General features: G+C 41.9%; 1 long non-coding RNA gene across 7 annotated transcripts in view; it reads left to right on the top strand.

The window, feature by feature from the left end:
- Nucleotides 1-1,325: 1,325 nt before the first annotated feature.
- The window catches only part of LOC138295673 (uncharacterized), a 391,570-nt gene continuing 372,427 nt past the window's right edge, over nt 1,326-20,468 (top strand). For all 7 annotated transcript variants that reach the window (XR_011203657.1, XR_011203656.1, XR_011203658.1 and 4 more), the window contains exon 1: nt 1,326-1,428. This is a non-coding gene — a long non-coding RNA (uncharacterized lncRNA). The remainder of the gene's footprint in view (nt 1,429-20,468) is intronic.

A 20,468-nucleotide genomic window follows, 5' to 3' on the forward strand; every position in this document is an offset into this window, starting at 1 on the left:
TGGAGGGGTGGCCTCCCCAAGCCACTGGTATGCTTTGAAGGGCACATTTGGTGCCCTCTGAGCATAAACCAGTCTACACTGATTCACGGACCTCCAGTCCCTGCTCTGGTGTGAAACTGGACAATGGAGATAGGAGTGGCCACTCCCCTGTCCATCATTACCCCAGTGGTGGTGTCCAGAGCTCCTCCAGAGGATCCGTGAGTTTCGCCATCTCAATTTGCACAGGAAAGAAGAAGGAATCTCCTTTGGAGTGAAGGAGTCACTCCCCTGCATCTGCAGGCACCAACAGCAATGATAACTGGCTGTGTGGATCCCCTCTCCTGCTGAGCTGCGTGGTAGTCAAACATGCTTCCTTCAGTCCTCTCTACCAGCTTTCCCACATGGATGGAGGTAAGCGATTGCCTTCCCACGTAGGACAGTACCCCCATGCACTGTGTCTTTTGCAGCTGCGAAGGCTTGTTGGCACTTCCTCCAAGGGGTCTCCAGGCATTGTGTAGCTCTAGCCCTCAGCACTCCTTCCTGCTACTCATAGCTCCCTGAGTGGCTCTCCTGCAGCGTGGCACTCATTTTCATAGTGCTGCATGGGCTCTATTTGCAACTCCTGTGTCCCCATCCTGTGGGACTCCTGTGAGTGCTGCCTGTGCTTCTGTGAGCTCTCTGTGATGCCGAGGGCCACTCTGAGTCCTGCTCCTGGGTTGAGTGCTCCGGAGCCTTGCTGGTCCCCGGCAGCACCACTTTCCACCTACCGTGACTTTTGCCTGTGCCAAGGCTTGTTGGTGGAATCCGAACACACAAACCTGACCGCAGTCTTCCTTCCGGTGTGGGACATCACCTGCATCCTCCCAGAACTCGACTCTGACTCCAGGGCTGCAGTGCTGACTTTCCTTCCTCACCTTCGAGCAACCTCTGCATCCTCAGCCTGGTGGATAGGGGTTCCTGCCCCCACTGAACTCTGCTGTGTCCTCTGGACTTGGTCACCTCTTTCCACAGGTCATCATCTTCATGAATCCACCATTGGTTTCTTGCAGTCATCTCTGGGTTTTGCAGTTCTCTTCTTTCCTTCTTATTGTTTGTTTTGGGGAAATTCTAGTGATTTACTCCTACTTTCCTAGTCAGTGGGGGGTATTGTGGTTTTCTGGTACCCCCAGTGCCCCTCTACACACTCCACATGTGTAGGTGGGGGTCTAACTTTCGCATTCCATTTTTGGGAGGTGTTTCGCTTGCAAGATGCTTTCGTAATTAGAAAAGGACTCGGTGCCCTGTCCATGTCACGTCAGTGTCTTTCATTGGTTCGTGGGCTTGCCTTTCAAAATCTGCTTGCTTGCATAGTGGAAGGCACGTATACGTCATGCCTTTTCTGGTGGTTAGCCCTCCTCAAGCGCAGCGACCAAGTACTGAAAACATGAGAGGCTCGCTGTTTACCGTCAGGTTTGTGGACTATTTATCTTTTTTTCACAGCACAATCTCGCTTGGCAGAAGTCGAGCGCTTTGCATGACATCGTCCCTGTTACATAGTTAATTGCACTTTTGCCGATAGGTTTCACTATGAGTGAACTGTAGCAGCAGGATCGCTCTCTTTTTTTCCATTTTTTTTTCTATCTGCGTGCCGTCTTCAACTGTCCGTTTCCAGTTAGTTTCGCCCGTAAGGGCAATACAGGGAGGGGTCGTGAGGGATCGGCAATGGAGGCGTCCAATGGCTTTCCAGTATTGTGAAGATCGCTAACTATCAACTGGTGGATTTCCGGAAACTGGAAAGTTTACATAAGCCCTGAATATTCAGTTTTCCGCATAGTGACAGAAAACCATCTTGTGTTGTTTATTGTGCGTGCTTCCAATTTGGTCTAAAGCAGGCATGGTTTTTGAGGGACCGTTGCAGAGTCAGGATTTAATACGAATCAGCTGTATGGGGGTAAAACGTAGGGTCTCGCCTTTCTCGAATGAGCCATGCCTTTCGCTTTCCTACTCGTCGTCATGCTCCTCCCCCCGTTCTCCCTACACTGACTCGGAGCGATCCTTCAACATCGTCAATGTAGATAGCAGCGACTGGAATCTCTGCAGTATACTCAAGGGGTATAATGCTACTTTTAGGTTGTGTAGTAACAATCTTTGGCTATCGTACATGCCAAAGTTCTGGACTACTGAGAACGGGTTTCACAGATAAACATGAGTCTCGCTATAGCAAGCTGGTTGATGTAAAAAGAACAGACAAATAGACAGCTCGTCGGGTCAGGAAGCGCCAGAGTGTGGCGAGGCGATCGTGGGTGTAAAATGGCGAATGTAGTTTCAGGACCTCTTAGTTGTGTTTGCTGTGGGTAACTTGATGTTTACTTGTATTTTATATTGTAATAGCCTGCGTGAAAACAGAATACCAGCCTCGGCGTTAAATTATAAAGTGCCGCAAAAAGAGGAATGGTAACCGCTGCCTGTTTTTTCTCGTACACTTTAACACCCTACAGTTGCTTCCGACAAATGATGTCACTTTAGTTTTAAAAATCAAAGCAGGCACTTTAGAATACTTTTCTGTTGGTGTTACGAGCCCGGGGTACTGGAATTGTTTTTTTTACCTCTATACACAGGATGGCCACTAAAAGTTACTTGTTGTTTCAAGAAACCTAATTCAGTGTAGAGATCAAGATGACCAAAACGCATAGTTAATTAATGAGCTACCTGTAGGTAGGTCTAATATGCGTGGCCCGCCTACTAAATTAAAATCAGTGCTTATCTAACTTACTATATGCATATCACAGTGTGTACGCGAAATGACACTGTGCATCTTTGGAACACCCAAGCTTATGTTTGAAATGAAAATGGTTGAGATTCCCAAATATATTTCAAGCTAATATTTTAGTGATAAATCAGTTGGGAGATCTATTACTAATATTATTACCTTGGTGCCATGGATTTTGCATGCATGACTGCTAGGTACTACCCATGTAAAGGCATTCCAAATAGATAACCCTTCTTTTTAGGGTTGAGCCTGCGTCGCTTGCGCATGCGTATTGCTTGCAAGAGGCTTTAGTAGTTAAAAAAAGGCTCTGAGCCCCATCCATGTCAGGTCAGTGTCTTTCATTGGTTTGTGGGCTTGCCTTTTAAAATCTGCTTGCTTTCATTAGTGGAAGGCATGCATATATCGTGCCTTTTCCGGTGGTTAACCCTACTCGAGCGCAGCGACGAAGTACTGAAAACATGAGAGGCTCACTGTTTTCTGTCCGGTTTGTGGACTATTTTTATCTTTTTTCCCAGCATGATCTCGCTTGGCAGAAGTCGAGCGGTTTGCATGACATCGACCCTGTTAAATAGTTATTTGCACTTTTGCCGGTTACGTAGATAATTGCACTACTGCCGATAGGTTTCACTACGAGTGAACTGTAGCAGCGCGATCGCGCTTCCCTGTTACATAGTTAATTGCACTTTTGCCGGTTACGTAGATAATCGCACTTTTGCCAATAGGTTTCACTACAAGTGAACTGTAGCAGCGCAATTGCACTTTTTTCCCATTTAATGTGGCAAGAAAAATCTGGTTGGGAATTTACAACTGCTAACAGCTCTAACTCGGAGAAATGCAAGACCCGTTGCATTGCAAATGCTTGTTTAGTATATGGGTTGTGCTCTCCCTAGGGTCACTATTCTCTATTGTGTTTTACACTGTTTTGCACTCTCTAACTATTTTTATGCCTATTTCTGACTACTAGTGTACATATCTTGTGTGTTACTTACCTCCAAAGGGAGTATTGCCTCTATAGTATTTTTGGTGCTGTGTTACCATAATAACGTACCTTTATTTTTGTAACACTGAGTGTTTTTTTTCATGTGTGTAAATGCTGTGTAACTACAGTGGTATTGCATGAGCTTTGCATGTCTCATAGATAAACCTTGGCTGCTCATCCACAGGTACCTCTAGAGAGCCTGGCTTCTAGACACTGCCTACACTACACTAACAGGGAATAGATACCTGGTATAAGGTGTAAGTACCTTAGGTATCCAGCACACAACAGGCCAGCTTCCTACATCCAGTTCATTGCGAAGCAGACAATCTACAGGCATTGTTGAGCTACTCTCAAGGCACCTGAGACCCCTCCAAAGGGAACATTCGCCACTCTGCACAGGCACTCTGATTTGTCTTCCGCAACTACTTGTGAAGTGTATGGGGAACTAGCTGCTCTTCAGACACCAAGTAACTTCTCACAGTAGTCACACTGGGTCCTGTATCTCCACCCTCTTTCCATTGATGGTCACCCACTGCCTGTACTTTTTAGTGTTCTCAGTCACAAGGGTCATCTGTAGCATCTCACTGTCCCCTAGTGAGACAAGGGTCATCTCAGTTGGCTCCCACCTACTTGAAGCCAACTCTTCCCCAAGAGCTACACTGGCCAAACCTTGTGACTGAGCACTAGTGGGTGCCGGTGTCCACTGGTCACATGCATAACACTTGTGGGGACCCTTCTCTGAGGGTTTCCCTGTAGAGACCCATGGCTTCTTTTCATTGGGGGCTGGGAATCCTTACCCTGGGAACTAGGTTGGGGCCCTTTAGAGAACTCCCTGTTTACCCTTACCCCCCCACTTCTTCTGATGGGGACCATGCCCACTCTCTTCTGGACCCTGGTGCTTTCTCAATGGTCCACTTCCGGCTCAAACTTTCTAGGGTCAGTCAGCTAGCTGTCAATTACGTGCTGACGCAGCTAAAGCAATTAAATTGTACAGCCCCTCATAAGCTGTCATCTTACTGCCCTTCACCCAACCATCCAGTGACCTTCAAAAAGGCTCTATACACTCCAACTAAGTTTGGGATTCCTTCTTATTATAGGACCTAAACTTTTCCTTATACTTCTCAGGAGTAAGATCCGTGCAACCGCCATGGAAAGGCTGTCGGAAAACAAAGCCGTGATCAGCATGGTGGTGCTGCCATGGGTACCGATGACTTTGACCTCTGTCAACCTGTCAGGATGTATGATCCTGGTGGTGGTAGCGGTCTCCTGGCTGTCCAATTGTCAGGCTTGTAATCTGGCCGTGGGACCACCAGGAGTGCAGCGGTATGACTGCCACCATGAGTTTGGCTGTCTGAGGCACAAGATTGGCCATCTGGGGACCGCCAAACTCATATTCAGACTGAAAGTCAGGAGTACGAAAAGAGTATGTTACACTTATAACACAATCTTTTTTAATTTGGTCTCTGATGTTTTGTTGTACGATTGTGGATCATTGAACAATATTATTTTAGACTGAAGATTATCAGAAAGTAAAGAGAAAATGTAGGGCCTAATTCAGAATTTCGCAGAAGTGTACTCCAGCACAAACATGATGGATATCCCAACTACCTTATTACAAGTGCTTCAGGGTGTGATGAATCCATAGCAAGGTTGAGAGGATACCATCATGTTTGTGAATAGAGTACACTGCCACATAACTCTAAATCAGGCCTTTAGTGTTTGACCATAAGCACCTGTTAACGCGTCCCTTTATGATAAATTATAACACATTGGGACTTGTTTTAGGCCAATGAATCTTTTGACCCTGTTGAAAGACACCTTAGGACGAGATAGCTAATCTACATGTCAATCAATATATCAATAATATCATCAATATTTATTACCACAATGCACTTTACTTTAGTCAATGACATTTAATAATCTTTAAACACCATGACCTTGCAGTCATGAATAACCACACCAGTTTAGTGTGAATTTTAGTGATATTTATTCCCTATTGGTTACAATACTACAAGCAAGTTTATTAATCTCAAAACCAATAAGCACAGTAATATAGTCACAATATGGCAACTCTGATAAGATTTCATCGAAGCAAAAATCACAAACATCAGAACATAGCAAGGCGTGAACATAGGCTATCCTTAGCAGAGTATCGTCAACAAAGCATTGATTCAGTCATTTGTCCATTTGCGTCAGTTTAGTGAACCCCTCTCAACTAACCTCTAATGGGCATTGGCATGTTGGGCTTCATGCAAAACAATTTAGTAACACCAATTTGGAAAACATCTAACTATGGTCTCTGTCAAAAGAAAAGCAGTTGGTACCTAGAAAGGAAAAGCAAACAGACAATCACAAGTTCACTGTCATATAGTTACCCTCCAAGTTTGGTCAGCGCTCAGGCTCTGTCTTCATCTTCAGGACATCAGTTGATTCGCCATCAAAAGAAATTCAGCTCCAGCAAAAGCGGAAAAGGGGCACTTCCCTCATAAGGAGGTAAAGTGTAAATGGGCAATCTAAGGACAAGGATGGTTCTAAATAAAATCAGCAAGTCACCAAGCAAAGTGACAAAGTCTCTGGATCATAATAAATCGCATCAGCATCATCCCCTCTCCTAGTCTCCTACTCCCTAGTTCTGATTTACTTCCTGGTGACAAGGGTTTTTATCCCCTTTTCATGGTACTTTCCCCCTAAAATCTAATTGGACAAGAGTTGCACCCCACTATCTTTAACCAATTAAAATCAAATGAGTTCATCGAATTTGTTACCCCATAATATTTTATTGGTGCTTATGATTGACGTCTTTAGCGGGTGGAATGTCCGGTATGATTTCATCATCTTGTGGTCCTTTGCACATCTTCGGTCAGTGGCTCCATTGTCCGTACCAGTTTAGGCAACCTTGTACATAGCATTAATCTACACTGTTGCATTCAGCTAAAATGTTACTACAGGCAGGATGAATTTCATGGGAACGGATCTACTACAGTTACATTCAGCTTCTAGCTTTTGGAAAAAACAAGAGTTCATGTCCTTTAGCAAGTCAGCACACTGCACGTTAGAAAAATACATTTAATATGAGAGTCAGGCAGCTAGGCCTCGACTCATGCTAACTAAGGCCTAAAAGACTGATTATCAAACTTTAATAACATAACCACTAATAATTAGTGTAAAACCATTTTTAAAGAAGTAATTCATCAACATTAGACATTTTTATTAGTCTTCGTATACATTGGTGGCCAATCCCCGTGGGCACATTTCAAGTGCACGTTTTAGCAAAACATGTTAATACAGTTTCTATGCGGCATTATCATATATTAGTTCATAAACATTTCATGTTAATATAGATTATATAAGCTACGCTATCTCTCACCCAAAATAGGGAGTGTGAAAATTAGGGCCGTATATATGAACACGTTTTCCTATAGACACAGAATGGGTAAAAACCTTTGATACATCTGGCCCCTAGTTCTTTTGAGATTGCTTACAGATCACTTTCATTTTTTCCTGCTTTACCTCATTTACAATTTCAGCCGTAATATCTGCATCAAACTATCCATGTGTAAATTCACAATTGATCTTACATTGTTGGTTGCTAAATAAAATGTCCTTTACATTTATAAAGAGGATACATTTCTTAAAAACGTGTTATTGTTTTTCCTTAACATTTTATACTTATATACATATAGACTAAGCACAACAAAGCACATTTCACTCTAACATCGGTCTTTATTTATACTATACACTAACACATTTCTTAATTGAATTTTCCTTTTGAACCAACTAGGTGTCTACATTTAGTTATGAGTACTTACATATGATTTACTTATTGCCAAGTGAAATAAAATGTCCATAGTTCTATGAAATTAAATTTACTGTATACTGTAACAGAATTCATTTCACATATTAGAAACCACAATTCATTTGGGCGTTTAACCATTGATTGTCATCTGTCAGTGGCAACTGGTAAACTTTGAAACAGGCTGCGGGCAATACCTGCCGTGTGACTAAGCGTGGTTTCCCACAAAACAACCATTTCTTCATAAAATGCCCACCCGCCACGTGGAGTCGATAGGCAGGCAGAGTAGTAGATTATATTTTAAACAATATGATTTATGTTCAACATTCAGGGGTAGAAGAGGGAATTTCAGGCCTTAGGAATCTGAGCTATCCATAAGATAAGACAGATGTTACTAAGGTTGCTACAGTTTCAGAAAGAAACCACATCCCTTAGGCTACAGCATAAAGAGAAAATGATTTCAATAACTCAAAAATACTAGCATTACTGCATCCACCTGAGCAATGAAGTACCCACCAGAGTAGCAACAAAGCATTTGAAATTATGCCATAATCAGTTTATATAATAACTAAGGTGTCAGTTGAACAAATCTTAGAAATACAACATTTTTCTACAAATATTAAAATAATTTCAGTAAATATGCTCCAGCTTGTGTGTTAGGGAACATAAACCGCTATCTCCAAATATCAGCCTAGGCACACATTTTGTGAACAATAATCAGCAGGTTATTTTTCATTAGATACATAACATTTTGCCCCCAAACACTAGATTTTTCTGTTTTGTAAGCTCACATTTGTTCCTTAAATATCATCTTGAAATTTGAGCAAATGCACTCATGTTGTTCAGAGATATCATTCCGTTACTAGGTAATAAACTCATTTTTCCCTGCCATCCGTTTTCAGTATGTAAACACCCTGATGTTTGTCCCCAAATGTCCGCCTGTCATTTTACGTATACAAACCCACTTCGTCCCCTACCATCAGTTTTTATTCAGTTTGCAATTTTAAGTACATTCAAAAAATTGTTTCCAAACATCAGTTTTTGTTTTGATTAAATATTCAAACATTTTACACAAATACCAGCATTTATTTTTAGTAAATGTTCATTTTGTTTACACATATCAGCTTGTCATTTTCTGAAAATGTGTGGCAAACAGTGTAGGAGTGCACAGAGTCTGTACTCAAGATATTAGCTCAAGTATCAATTAATTCCAATTTCGTTAAGAAGTATCCTTTCCTTCGAGGTTTCATATGGGCCTCTCATCCTCTGTAAAATATACAAACTAGGCCTGTACTGAAAAGGTAAATGTTCCATATTCAAGATGGGCAGACTATCAGGAATTGGAATTTGTTTGATTACATCTAGGAGGGATTCAAATACACTTCAGATGAATCCGACCTAAGGCGACTCAATTTATGAATGCATGATTACATGAAAAGTTATATGTTAGTGTGTCTTTGAAACATATTTAACATAGGTAGCTATGGTCATCGGTTGTATTAACTCTTGCTTAGGTTCCAACTGTGATGCATCTAAAAATCCGTTTTGCAACTGGGACGAGTGCCCAAGGGTCTTATTTTGGATATATCTTGTTTTGGTTCTCAAAGAAGGAGAATTGTTTGAAATGGAAAAGACATCCTGGCGTAATTTCTCTGTCTCTTTCTCTGTCTCTTTTAGGGTGTTGTCATGGAACCTTATAACATGTTTTGGCCCAGATTTAAGTGGGCCTAGCGCCTTTTCAATGCCACATTAGTGTCATTGTTTTGATGCTAATGTGTCTTTGGAAGGCCAAAAATGCCGTGCCATATTTACAAAGTGGTGCAATGCTAGCATTGCACCACTATGTAACCCCTTGCTCCACATTATGCATGCAACATGCATAATGTATGAAAGGAGGCATTCCGACGCTGGGAGGGGCTGAAAAAATGGCGCAAAGAAATCTAAGAGATTTCTTTGTGTCATTTTTTATCTGCATTTTTAATGCCTGCTAAGAGCAGGACTTAAAGAGAGACTCCCATTGTTTTTAATGGGCCTCTGGGCGCTTTGCAGGATTAGCGTCAACGTTTTTGACGCTAATTCTGCAAAGTGCCAGGCTAACGTTGAAATGATGAAGCTAGTACCCCTGACTACCACCATGGTGCGCCGTATTTTAAATATGGCACATACATTGTGGCATTAGGGGGCGCTAAGAGGTGCAAGAACAGTGGCGCTGCACTTGGTGCAGTGCCAATTTACATAAGTCTGCCCCTTTGTGTTTATACTTAACAAACCAACGTTAATATCCATCACTTTTGTAACTTGCCTTTAATAGCCATTCCTTAATTTCTGGCCACAGCACACATCCTTTGATTCAACTATTTGCTTCCTGAGAGCTAGGTGTCATGTGATTCTTGCACCGTAAATTGTTATTTGGAAGCATAACAACAAATTATTCTTGAATGAGTATTTAACATCCTACATACTGATACTCCTGCAGTCACATTTCTTTCATGGAATCCAAACACAGTGAAATAGATATGAAGCATGAAGTTGAGTAGATTATTCAAGATTTGTTGACTCCATGATTAACTACATTATTATCCAATTTTTATGAGAATCACTTTGGATGAGTCAAGTAGCCCTATCCTTTGGCAGCTACATTGAATGCAATTCGAGGCCCATAATGCAATACAACTTCTTACCCAAAACGATCACTCAATGGATCAGTCCCATCCTACTTGAAGCAGAGACTACAGCTGTTCCATCCTGCTTGAAGATTGACCTTTCTGGAAAAGTGTCTTCTAATGGGCTTGAGGATCATGTAATTTACCGTCATTTGTAAATCTTTCATCCACTATCTTGAAAAACAGTGAATAGACATATCTATAGCTAATTAGGTGAGAGGATGCATTTCTTCTGTTACAACTTATGTAGGAGCTTCTTACTTTGTGTTTATATTCCTCCTTCAACCATGCTTACTTTCTACACACCCATTACCTACCCTGCTTACGTTCCTCTACACCCTTCCCTTACATACCATCTGGTAACTGACAACCAACTATACTGTTATGTTTGGAGGTGATAGGATGCTGATTCATTTGGAGGTGGAAATTCAGTTTTTGGTTTCACAAAATGTAGGTTTACATTAGCAAATCAATTTACTCACATATCATGTTACTCCAGTAAGGAGTGATATGTCAATGTGTAAATATACACTCTTGGCTTTGGACTGGTGCTCTAGGGTTGGATTCCCTTAAATGATTTTGCACAATGCAAACTTGAGAATTTGAGGATAGTAAAAAGCTTTTTCTTGGCTCTTTCCCACCCTGCAAAAGTCAGCGTGTTGCTCCTTTTAAGGGCATACATAAATCAGTTTCCTGGCCTGGCATAGAAAAAGGACAAGGTCATAATAAGTCGGACCTCCTCTATCAAGAAAAATAGTTTCCTCTAGGTGAAGATAAAGTTAGTAAGTCCATTTATACTTGCTCTGGTTTGCACTCACTTCTCTGACCATCTATGATCCCAGTCTCTCACTCATTTATCAATTTGCGCACTTATTCACCCATATTTCTATTCACTAACTCATCTATCTGTTTATCTACAAGTTGACACTTTACCTTCACCACTCAGCCATGCATACAATCAAACCTATGCCTTGCCAAAAGAGGCACTTTCAGTTACTAATAGGGAGCCCTATTGGCTGTATTAGGGATTGTTTTATTTTAAGATAGCAAATTTTTTTTCTGTGCAGTGGGTTTCAAGATATACATAAGTATATGTTCTGGATACACCTGGTATGGAATCGCGGTAAAATAACAAATCACCTGGTGTTGATGAAAGCCCCCTATTAATCTACATATGTTTATTACAGAATAGTGAACAAATACAATTAAATATTTGAGATTAAAACACCATTATCTTCAGCCAGCTACATGTATCACATATTCCAACTTAAGCATGTACTCCTTTTTAGGGTCGAGCACGCGCAAGAACTCTGGCCCCTGTTGTAATCTCTCTGTGGGCTTTTAACCACGCCCATCAGTTTGATTGGTTTGTGGTCTTGCCTTTTAAAATTCGCTTGATTTCATTAGTGAAAGACATGCATACGTCATGCCTTTTCTGAGGAGATTAGCCCTCCTCTACAGTACCGGTAAACTACTGAAAACATACAAGGCTCTGTGTTTTTTTCCTAAATGGCTTCTGCATTATTTCTTTTTATTTCCTATGCAGCGAGATCTCGCTGGGCAGTAGTTGAGCACTTTGCATGACATCGACCCTGTTACATGGATAATTCTACTTTTCCTGGTTACACAGAGAATTCTACTTTTGCCGGTTATATGGATAAGTGCACTTTTGCCGATACGTTTTACTGTGAGCGAACTTCTGTTTCCTTTTCTGTGTCTCCTTCACGCTCATGGCGACCATAGGCTCGCATATGTGAAACTGTTTTACTTTTCATTATCAGTTTATGTGGCAAGAAAAGTCCGGTTAGGAGTTTACAACGCTAATAGCCATAACTCAAGCAAATTTGAGACTCATTGCATTGCAAATGCTTGTTTTATTGTACATTTGCTTTTGATAGCTACTAAATGCAATGTGAAGCAACCGTATTGCAGCTTGATTCTGCTCTCCTGCCAGAAATGACATTCAGTGGCTAAGTTCACAATGCTTAGCTTTTTTTTAACACACATAAATCAGGCTCATGCATGGAAAACATTTGAAACTCTGCATTTAGTACTTTTTCTGATTCACATCCGATGCATCTGAATAGTTTTGCATGAAGATAGATCACTTTCCTATGGCGGAGTTGTCAAGAATTGAAGATTTTCCTGCAATCCTAAATGGCACCAGAAAGCCTTCACAGAGCAGTGGCAGGGAGTGGTCAGGCTCATGAAATGTAATGCACAGAGCCCTAATTTAAAGGATATGCACAAACATTTATAATGGCTTTTCTACAAAATCCAGGGCTTCCATTGGTAGTGAGAGGGAGGGGAAGATTATACTTGTAAAATTATTTTTATGTTAAGAAGAACCTTTTATTTGGTAATATTGCCAAGTTAGAGCAATTTATACTTCATTATTAATTATAATCACCATAATATTTCAAGAAATTTTGCAGTATTGAAATTCTGAATAAGTTATAGTTTTGATGAACAGGTATACACCTTATATATATGTAAATACCATGGGACCTATACACAAAATCATTCTAGAGTAAGTAAAATGGTGCTCCCATTGTACTTTGAAATGGAAATAAAATTGGAATATTCGAGTACAACTAGAAGAAATAGAAAAGATTATGCTCTTTCGGTACTTCTCCCAAGGTAGTTGTTTGTTTCTTGACGAATTTTCAAAATAATGAGCATGTAAATTAGTACTTCTATAATATTACTTCCTGTACTTCTAAGTGCTTTAAGTGCTTTTGTAAATTGGCCCAATATGTTCACACATGTAACTTGTGAATATTACAGGCAATGCAGGCGTATGTTCGGGACATACTTGAAACATGTAAGCAGTTCTTAAATTTTGTGGTTCTGAGACATTCGCCTCCACATTCAAAGATGGCCTTTTTTCGTGATCGGATTATTAGGGTCAAGCTTGCAAGCGCTCTGTCCCTGTTGTAATCGCTCTGTGGGCTTCTAACTGCACCCATGTCACGCCCATCACTTTTGTTGGCTCGTGGGCTTGCTTTTGAAAATGCGCTTGATTTCATTAGTGAAAAGCATGCATACGTCATGCCTTTTCTCTGTGTTTAGCCCACTTCGAGAGCACCGGCCAACTACTGAAAACAAACGAGGCTCCATGTTTTCTGTATGGTTTCTAGACTACTTTTTCTCTTCATTTCATAGGCAGCGTGATCTCGCTGGGCAGTATCGAGTGCCTTTCATGACTACCAGTTTAATTCTATTGTTTATCCTAGCGCTACTTTGCAAACTCAAGGTTTTACACTGCGCAATCGCACTCGTTTTTTTAAAATTACTTTTTAAAACATTATTATTTTTTGTTGATTAGTCGTCTTCACGCTCATGGCGTAGCGCTTTAAATCGGCTCCCTTATGTGAAATTGTATTACTTTTCATTTTCAGTTTATGTGGCAAGAAGAGTCCGGTTTGGATTTTACACCCTTAATATCTCTAACTCGAGCAAATGCGAGACCCATTGTATTGCAAATGCTTGTTTTTTATTTTTGAATTCAAACACAAAGGCTGAGCTACACAGTATATATAGGTTTGGTGTATGTATTAAAGTATTTACTGTAAAATAAAACTTTAAGTGCCATCTGTTTTTCTGACGATTTGTCTGGCTGCTAAAAAGTTGTAAATAAAAAAGATAACAAATGTGTTATAAACACTTGATGCAAATTATGAACTTAAAAAAGATCGGTTCCAAGCTGTCACTGTCTAAAGAAATAGTAATAAAAATCCTTCATGAGCGCCATGTCCGATGGTAAATATGAGCCAGTTCACAATTTTTTCACCCCCAATCTGTCAACAAGCAAAAGAGTTTGAAATGTAAGGCAGCACATTAAGAATTTGCATTGACTCTACCATAGGATACCGAGAATAGGAGCCCGAAAAGGTAAACCCTAGTGCTAAGAATCAAAGTTTCTCTGCAGTTTCCAGAATCTTATTATGTTTTCAATTCACTTGTTCTGATCCAAGGAGGAAGACTTTTCTTTAGAACAAGAAGCAGGCTAAACTTTTCGCTTTTTAAAAGAAATTCCCTTTTGCTTATAGGAAAATACTTGGGCAATGCTTCCTTTTTTAAAATATATACACGTTTATTTTTAGCTTCCTCATTTGGCCAGTTTCACAGATTTTTCACATTTTTAATCTGGAATTTTATATAATCGTTGACTCTTTATGTAAACTGCACATATTTCGTTCCTGAGTTCTTCTAGCTTCTCATTGCGGATAAATAATAATAATATCCGCACTCCCTTTTCCTCCTCACAATCCTTACATCATAACGATTTAGCAAGCAGTGCCAAATCTTCTACTGACACCTATCAGCACTCTCTCAAGCCAAGCGCCCCTTAAAATCTTTGCAGGTTTGAAAATATCGCTCCGGAATGCAAGACACTATTTGGCGAACCATCAATTCAATGGCGCCATAGGGAAGGGAGGCTACTCTCTGGTGACCTATCAATTCAATGGCCGCAAAAGAGCACCTTACTATACAAATAAGGTCATGAAACCACGCCCTGTAAGATGAGATGATTCATAGAAGATGACAAATCACGAAAGTACCAAAAGACCGGGGGCAAGAACAGTAAGAATATAAGGCATTCTTGTTGACTAGCCGATAAGTATGCATAGAACAATGCAGGAGCAGAAGCTCCAAGAGGAGAGAGATCTCCTCCATTCAAACCATGCAAACCACAAATCATCAGTCAGCCACATTACCATAACTAAGAAAAGTCACACCCTTCAAGGCAGAAGACCAAGTCACCAGGAACCAAAACAACGAGGCGAATACTGTCTCATCCTAACAATAAATATTATAGAATAGGAGCAAAGCAAAATGGCACATAGGATATCACTTTTTGGTCCCCTGGTCTAGTTAGAGTGACTCTTGCCAAGCTTGCAATCAAGCGGGATCATAAACACCCCGCCCCCCCCCCACCTCCCACTGCTTAGTGATCCGGAAGAACACACCCATGTGTGTGTTTGAGGAACCTGCACCTGAGAAATTCTAGAAGGTCCTATAGGCAACATCATGCCGACCTTCAAAGGTACAATGATAGAGAACTGCAGGGCAGTATTTAGGTAGCCAAAACAAGAACCATGTAAATGCAGTGAACATGTAACTTTCGTATCAGCTCTGAAAAATGTGAAATTACCTGCCAGAAACGCTCTTGTCATTTAACTCACCCCAAGAGAATGCAAAACGAAAGCACCCCCAGATTACAAACACAGACACGTCCAGTGAACTAGTCCAGGAATACAGACGATCTTCAAGAATGAGAAACATTGTAAACAGGAGGGACCAAAAGTAATAGTCTCTATCATCCAAGCAGATAATGGAGATCAGCCTGAACAGCTTGAACAGACATTTCTCTATGAACATATATTGTAATACTGAAATCTCAGCAATTTAGCAATCATACAAGAAAAATACATTTTCATGCTAGCAGCATTTGTGAGCACTCTCTTGTCTGGTACTCTGTGCAGAAAGGGATTCACCACTAAAATCATAGCAATTTAGAAGCGTTTCTACCCACGACCCTTGCAAACCAAGGCCACATCATTCACAACCAAAAGATTAAAAAACATGTCATTTGAACTGATACAAGGCGTCAAAATCAAAACGCAATGAAAGTGAACAGAATAAATACATGCCCCACAAACAAAAATATTATGTGTTTATAAAAAGTTGTTGGTTCACATAATGAAGAGGAGACTTGGAGTGATGTCTGTTTCGGTCATAGGATATCTAAGTAGAATAATCTTAGAGACAAAGGGGAAAACTTACAAAAGCATTTATGGTCACTGGAAGTAGTAGGACTTTGTGAGGTGCAGAACTCAGAATGATGAGGTGCTACTGCACAAGGTAAGTACTATACCCCAAATTTTTGCTATTTACCAGGTGCAGTATTACCACAGGGAATAATGGGAGATTATATAAAGAGACTCTGTGCTTGGCAATAATAGCTACACTACCACTTGCACAACACATTAGTCCTTGCAATGTTTCCAAATCATATGGCAACCACTTGATACTGATTCACAGTCTTCTGTAAGACAAGTTTTTGTTATGCAATTCAAATAAAAAGTGTTACTTTTTATCAACTACTTAATACGGAACATAGTGCACAGTGGGTGTTGGAGGTGGCACGTTCTGGTTGGCTGAGGCGAAGCCCCAACAAGGCAGAACCTACCACTCCTGCAGGGGTGGGTGATTACACTTACTGTATAACCTCGCTCACCCTTGGGTAGCTTGTCACAAAGCAGTCAGGTTTATCACAAAGGTAAGGTGTGAAGTATTGGCACAGCACGTCCACACAATAAGTACACTGAGCGGAACAAACAAGTCTTCACACAAGGTGTATGTAAATACAGTTTGTATTCAACATACACATGAATTAACACCACATGGACATCATGTAAATCTGGGAATAAATATTTTTCAGAAAAGATCACTAGCAGTACAAGGTCCAACAGTGTTAATACAACATCAACAGTATGTACAAGTGAGAAAAACAATACTATACCTCCCCGCCCCCCATGTTGGCAGCACGAGACCCACCCCAGCGATCACCCCCATTTCAATATAACATAGTTGTAGAATGCATCCTGGTTCCCAACGATAGCAGCAATGTATACAACAGAGAACTATAGCACTCTTGAAGTAGCTTTGCGGCCAAGGCTGCACCAGTAAATGTCAATGTCAACTGGCATTGTAAACAACATGTACAGCAGTGCTACCGTGTGGTGAAATCAAACCCAGATACTCGCTCCCACACTCTCACTCCACACCTCTATATGGTTCCATAGATATAAGTCATGCTAGCATGCACGCACTAGTACACACTCGCTTGCAGCACCCTAATGCAGTGCTCTATCAGCTGGAAGGTGAGATGTAAATGAGTTTGCAGATCCCTTTTGTACCCAAACCTTCCTCCACCCCCCAACCAATTCCAGCCCCCTCAAAGTTAGAGTTAAAGCAACCTTTCCCCTGATACTAGACTGCATGCTTAATCACTTAGTCAGGCTCCCAGGGCAAAGTTATGGGGGAAGAAAGAGGGAATGGCTGATCAGGCAACAGTCAGCAAATGGAGGTTTGGCCCCCACACTGGAAGTTCACTCAGAGGACTCAACACCGGCCTTTCGGTGTGGGTCTCAGTCTACAAAGCACAGGGGGAGGGTCACCTTGGGACACGTTGTTCACAGTGGTGCCAAGCCAGACACTCCACTTCACAGATAGTTACCAATCCAGACACTCCACTTCACAGATAGTTACCAATCCAGCACTTCCCAGGACAGGATACATCCTGTCTGGGGAGCAATGACTTGGAGTGCCCCTGGCGTCTTGGTTGCACATGAAGAGTTTACCAAATACTGTGCCCTCCTGTTATGGGCACAAGGTCTGGTGCACAATGACCTGAGTCCCACCAGACACTTCCAAATGCACACGGAAGGTGCTCAATGGTATAACTCCTTGGGATGAGGCCCAATGTCCGGTGCGCAATGACTTAAGTCACACCAGACAATTCTGCTTGTACATAATAGGTTACCAAAGCTGTGCCTCCCAGGAATGAGGCACAACAACTGGTGCTCAATGGTTTGAGTCACACCAGACAATCCCACTTGCACATGACAAGTTACCAATCCTGTGCCTCCCTGGAATGAGGCGCAACGTTTGGTGCACGAGGACTTGAGTCGCACCAGTCAATCCTGCTTTAACACAACAAGCTCCAAAGCTGTGCCTCACTAGAATGAGGCACAGTGTCTGGTGCACAATGACTTGAATAACACCAGACAATCTTGCTTGCATATGAAAGGTTGCCACTGCAGCGCCTCCCAGGAATGAGACCCCATATTTGGTGCTCAATAACTTTAGTCACACCAGGCACTTCTGAACATACAATCAGTTCCCGTTCCTTACCTTCCTGGAATGAGGCACAATATCTGGTAAGTGATAACTTGAGCCACACCAGATGAATCTTCTCACACAGAGAGATGCCAGTTCAGCTGTATCGCATGAGGTAGAAAGCAGCCGTGCTCTGGGTTCACCCCCACCTCCGAGGGTCACAACCAGTGACACAGACACCGCACACAATGAGCATGCAGTCAGGTGTTACACAAGAGAATTGCAGCACACTCAACAACAGCGGGCCACGCAGGGTCCTGCAACCAGTAATCCATTCACTACCAACCAAACACTTATGCATGATGTGGATGGACCACAATCCGCGAATGCAGGCAGTACTTTTCAGGCTCTTCACCAGGCAAATCTGCTTTCCAGGCAAATTCTAAGTTTGACGCTCACACCACTGCTATACGTGTAGGAGGGCACAGCTCTACATATGAATCCTGTGCACAATAGATTACTCTGGCAGTGTGCACCAAGAAGTTCGGGGACTCCATCTTGCACTCCTGCAAGTGTATCTATCAGTTGCTGAAGTGTGGTATTCCTAGTTATACTCAAGTGTGCCTTTGAAGTTGGGGGTGGTTTGAACGGTTCCCCTTTGAACCACAGATTTTCCCCCTAAATTTCAGTCCTGTCTGCCAAGGGACCATGCAATGTAAATCTTTGTCTTTAGTGGTTATCTGACTCCGAGAGGCCAAGGGTCAAAACCTCTCCCTGCAATTTATCCAGCCAAGCCCACAACTGGCAGAGGTCTGTCATTCCAGTTGCTTAAGTTTTATAACAGTTGTTGGGAAATGCACAGATGTGCTTCCTCTCAACTCCTAGTGGAATTGAGCTTGACTTAAAAAGGCACACAAAAGGGATTTTAGAATCTGTGGTAGTGAAAGCACCTCACTCTGTGGGCACATGTGCTCTGGCGTACACACAAGTCTGCAGTGGCAGGCTGGACACAAGCTTTGAGAACACCACAAGGGTGCAGGTGCCCCCATCCAAGCCCAGTATGATAGGCTCAGCATATATTTAAAAAAACACTAATTTGCAAGTGTGCACATACTGGTGAGTTGTGCCAGGCTCAGTATACATATGAAAATACTAGTGTGCAAGTGTGCACGCTTTGGCAAGCCATTCCAGGCTCAGTATATTCATACGAAAATGCCAATGTGCAAGTGTGCACATACTGGCAGGTGCCACTTCCTAGCAGATGGAGGAAGGGTGCGCACAATTTCACACTGTACTCACAGTAGGAAAGTGCCCAGGCCCTGAGGGCCACTCAAAGAGAATCAGCAAGGCCTCCTAGGAAAAGCAAAATAGTTTGAGTAACCACTACCTCAGTGTATCAGGTCTAACATGTGTCCCCGCAATCGAAAGTGGGCGGGTTCTACCCAGTTTCCAGATAGTCCTCCTCACTTAGTGGGAAAACCCTAGATAGACCGTCCGCATTGTAGTGGTTCACCCCTAAATGGTGCTCTACCCTAAAGTCCATTCCCTGCAAGGAGATGGATCACCTCAAGAACTTTGGATTCTCGACCCCCATCTGCCTCAGCTATCGGAGAGGTCTATGGTCGGTTTGAACCAATAACTGGGTGACAAACAAATACGACCTCAACATCTTCACGGCCCAGACTACCCAGAAGGCTTTGCTTTCGATAGCACTCCGCCTCTCCACCTTTCCAGTACCAAGCCTATGCTAGACTCACACATACACCTTTGCACTGTGATGCTAAGGGGTGTGGGTGGTGCTAGAAGCCTGAAAGTGCAAAATCACAGAGGATCACAGCATCAGCTAGAGATGGCACTGTCCTACATTCTCAAGCAATACAGCACAATATTGCAAGTCTTGCATGAGATATTAGTACATCTTGACCTTAGCTTTTACAGTAAGGTTATGTTTAAATTGGTATTGCTGCTCAAAGGTAGGAAACGTTGAGGTTTAGTTAGAGTTTTGTGAATTGAATACTTGTGCTGTATTACCAGTGCTTTATAGCCTATGGCAGGAAGAAGGTATGTCCCTTATGTTTTGAAAGAGTAATCCACCCATGAAGCTCTGAATAAGGCCCTGTAAATGTTATGTAGTTGTAATTGGTAGCATAAAGCTTTCCAGTTTATGGAAAAAAAGCAGTGCCATTCAATGAACATTCAGGCGATAAGATTTGAAGATCAGGAATGCAGCTTGATGCCAGATGAAATAGTCGCTCCTGCTTAGGGCTTTGAGGGTGACCAGGAAATAAGCAAGGCAGCACAGACTCCCAGATTCTAAGCAGCTCTGTAAATGGAGAATACAGGTTGGCACCATGCACAGTGTAATTGCTTCATTTTTTGTAAGCTTTAAATGTGATTTGCTGGCACACAACATTGCTTCATGTTGTTGTGCACTCTTTCTTCCTCCGCACGCCTGAC

Source organism: Pleurodeles waltl, chromosome 5 (genome assembly GCF_031143425.1).
Source record: "Pleurodeles waltl isolate 20211129_DDA chromosome 5, aPleWal1.hap1.20221129, whole genome shotgun sequence".
In the NCBI taxonomy this organism is placed as follows: Eukaryota; Metazoa; Chordata; class Amphibia; order Caudata; family Salamandridae; genus Pleurodeles; species Pleurodeles waltl.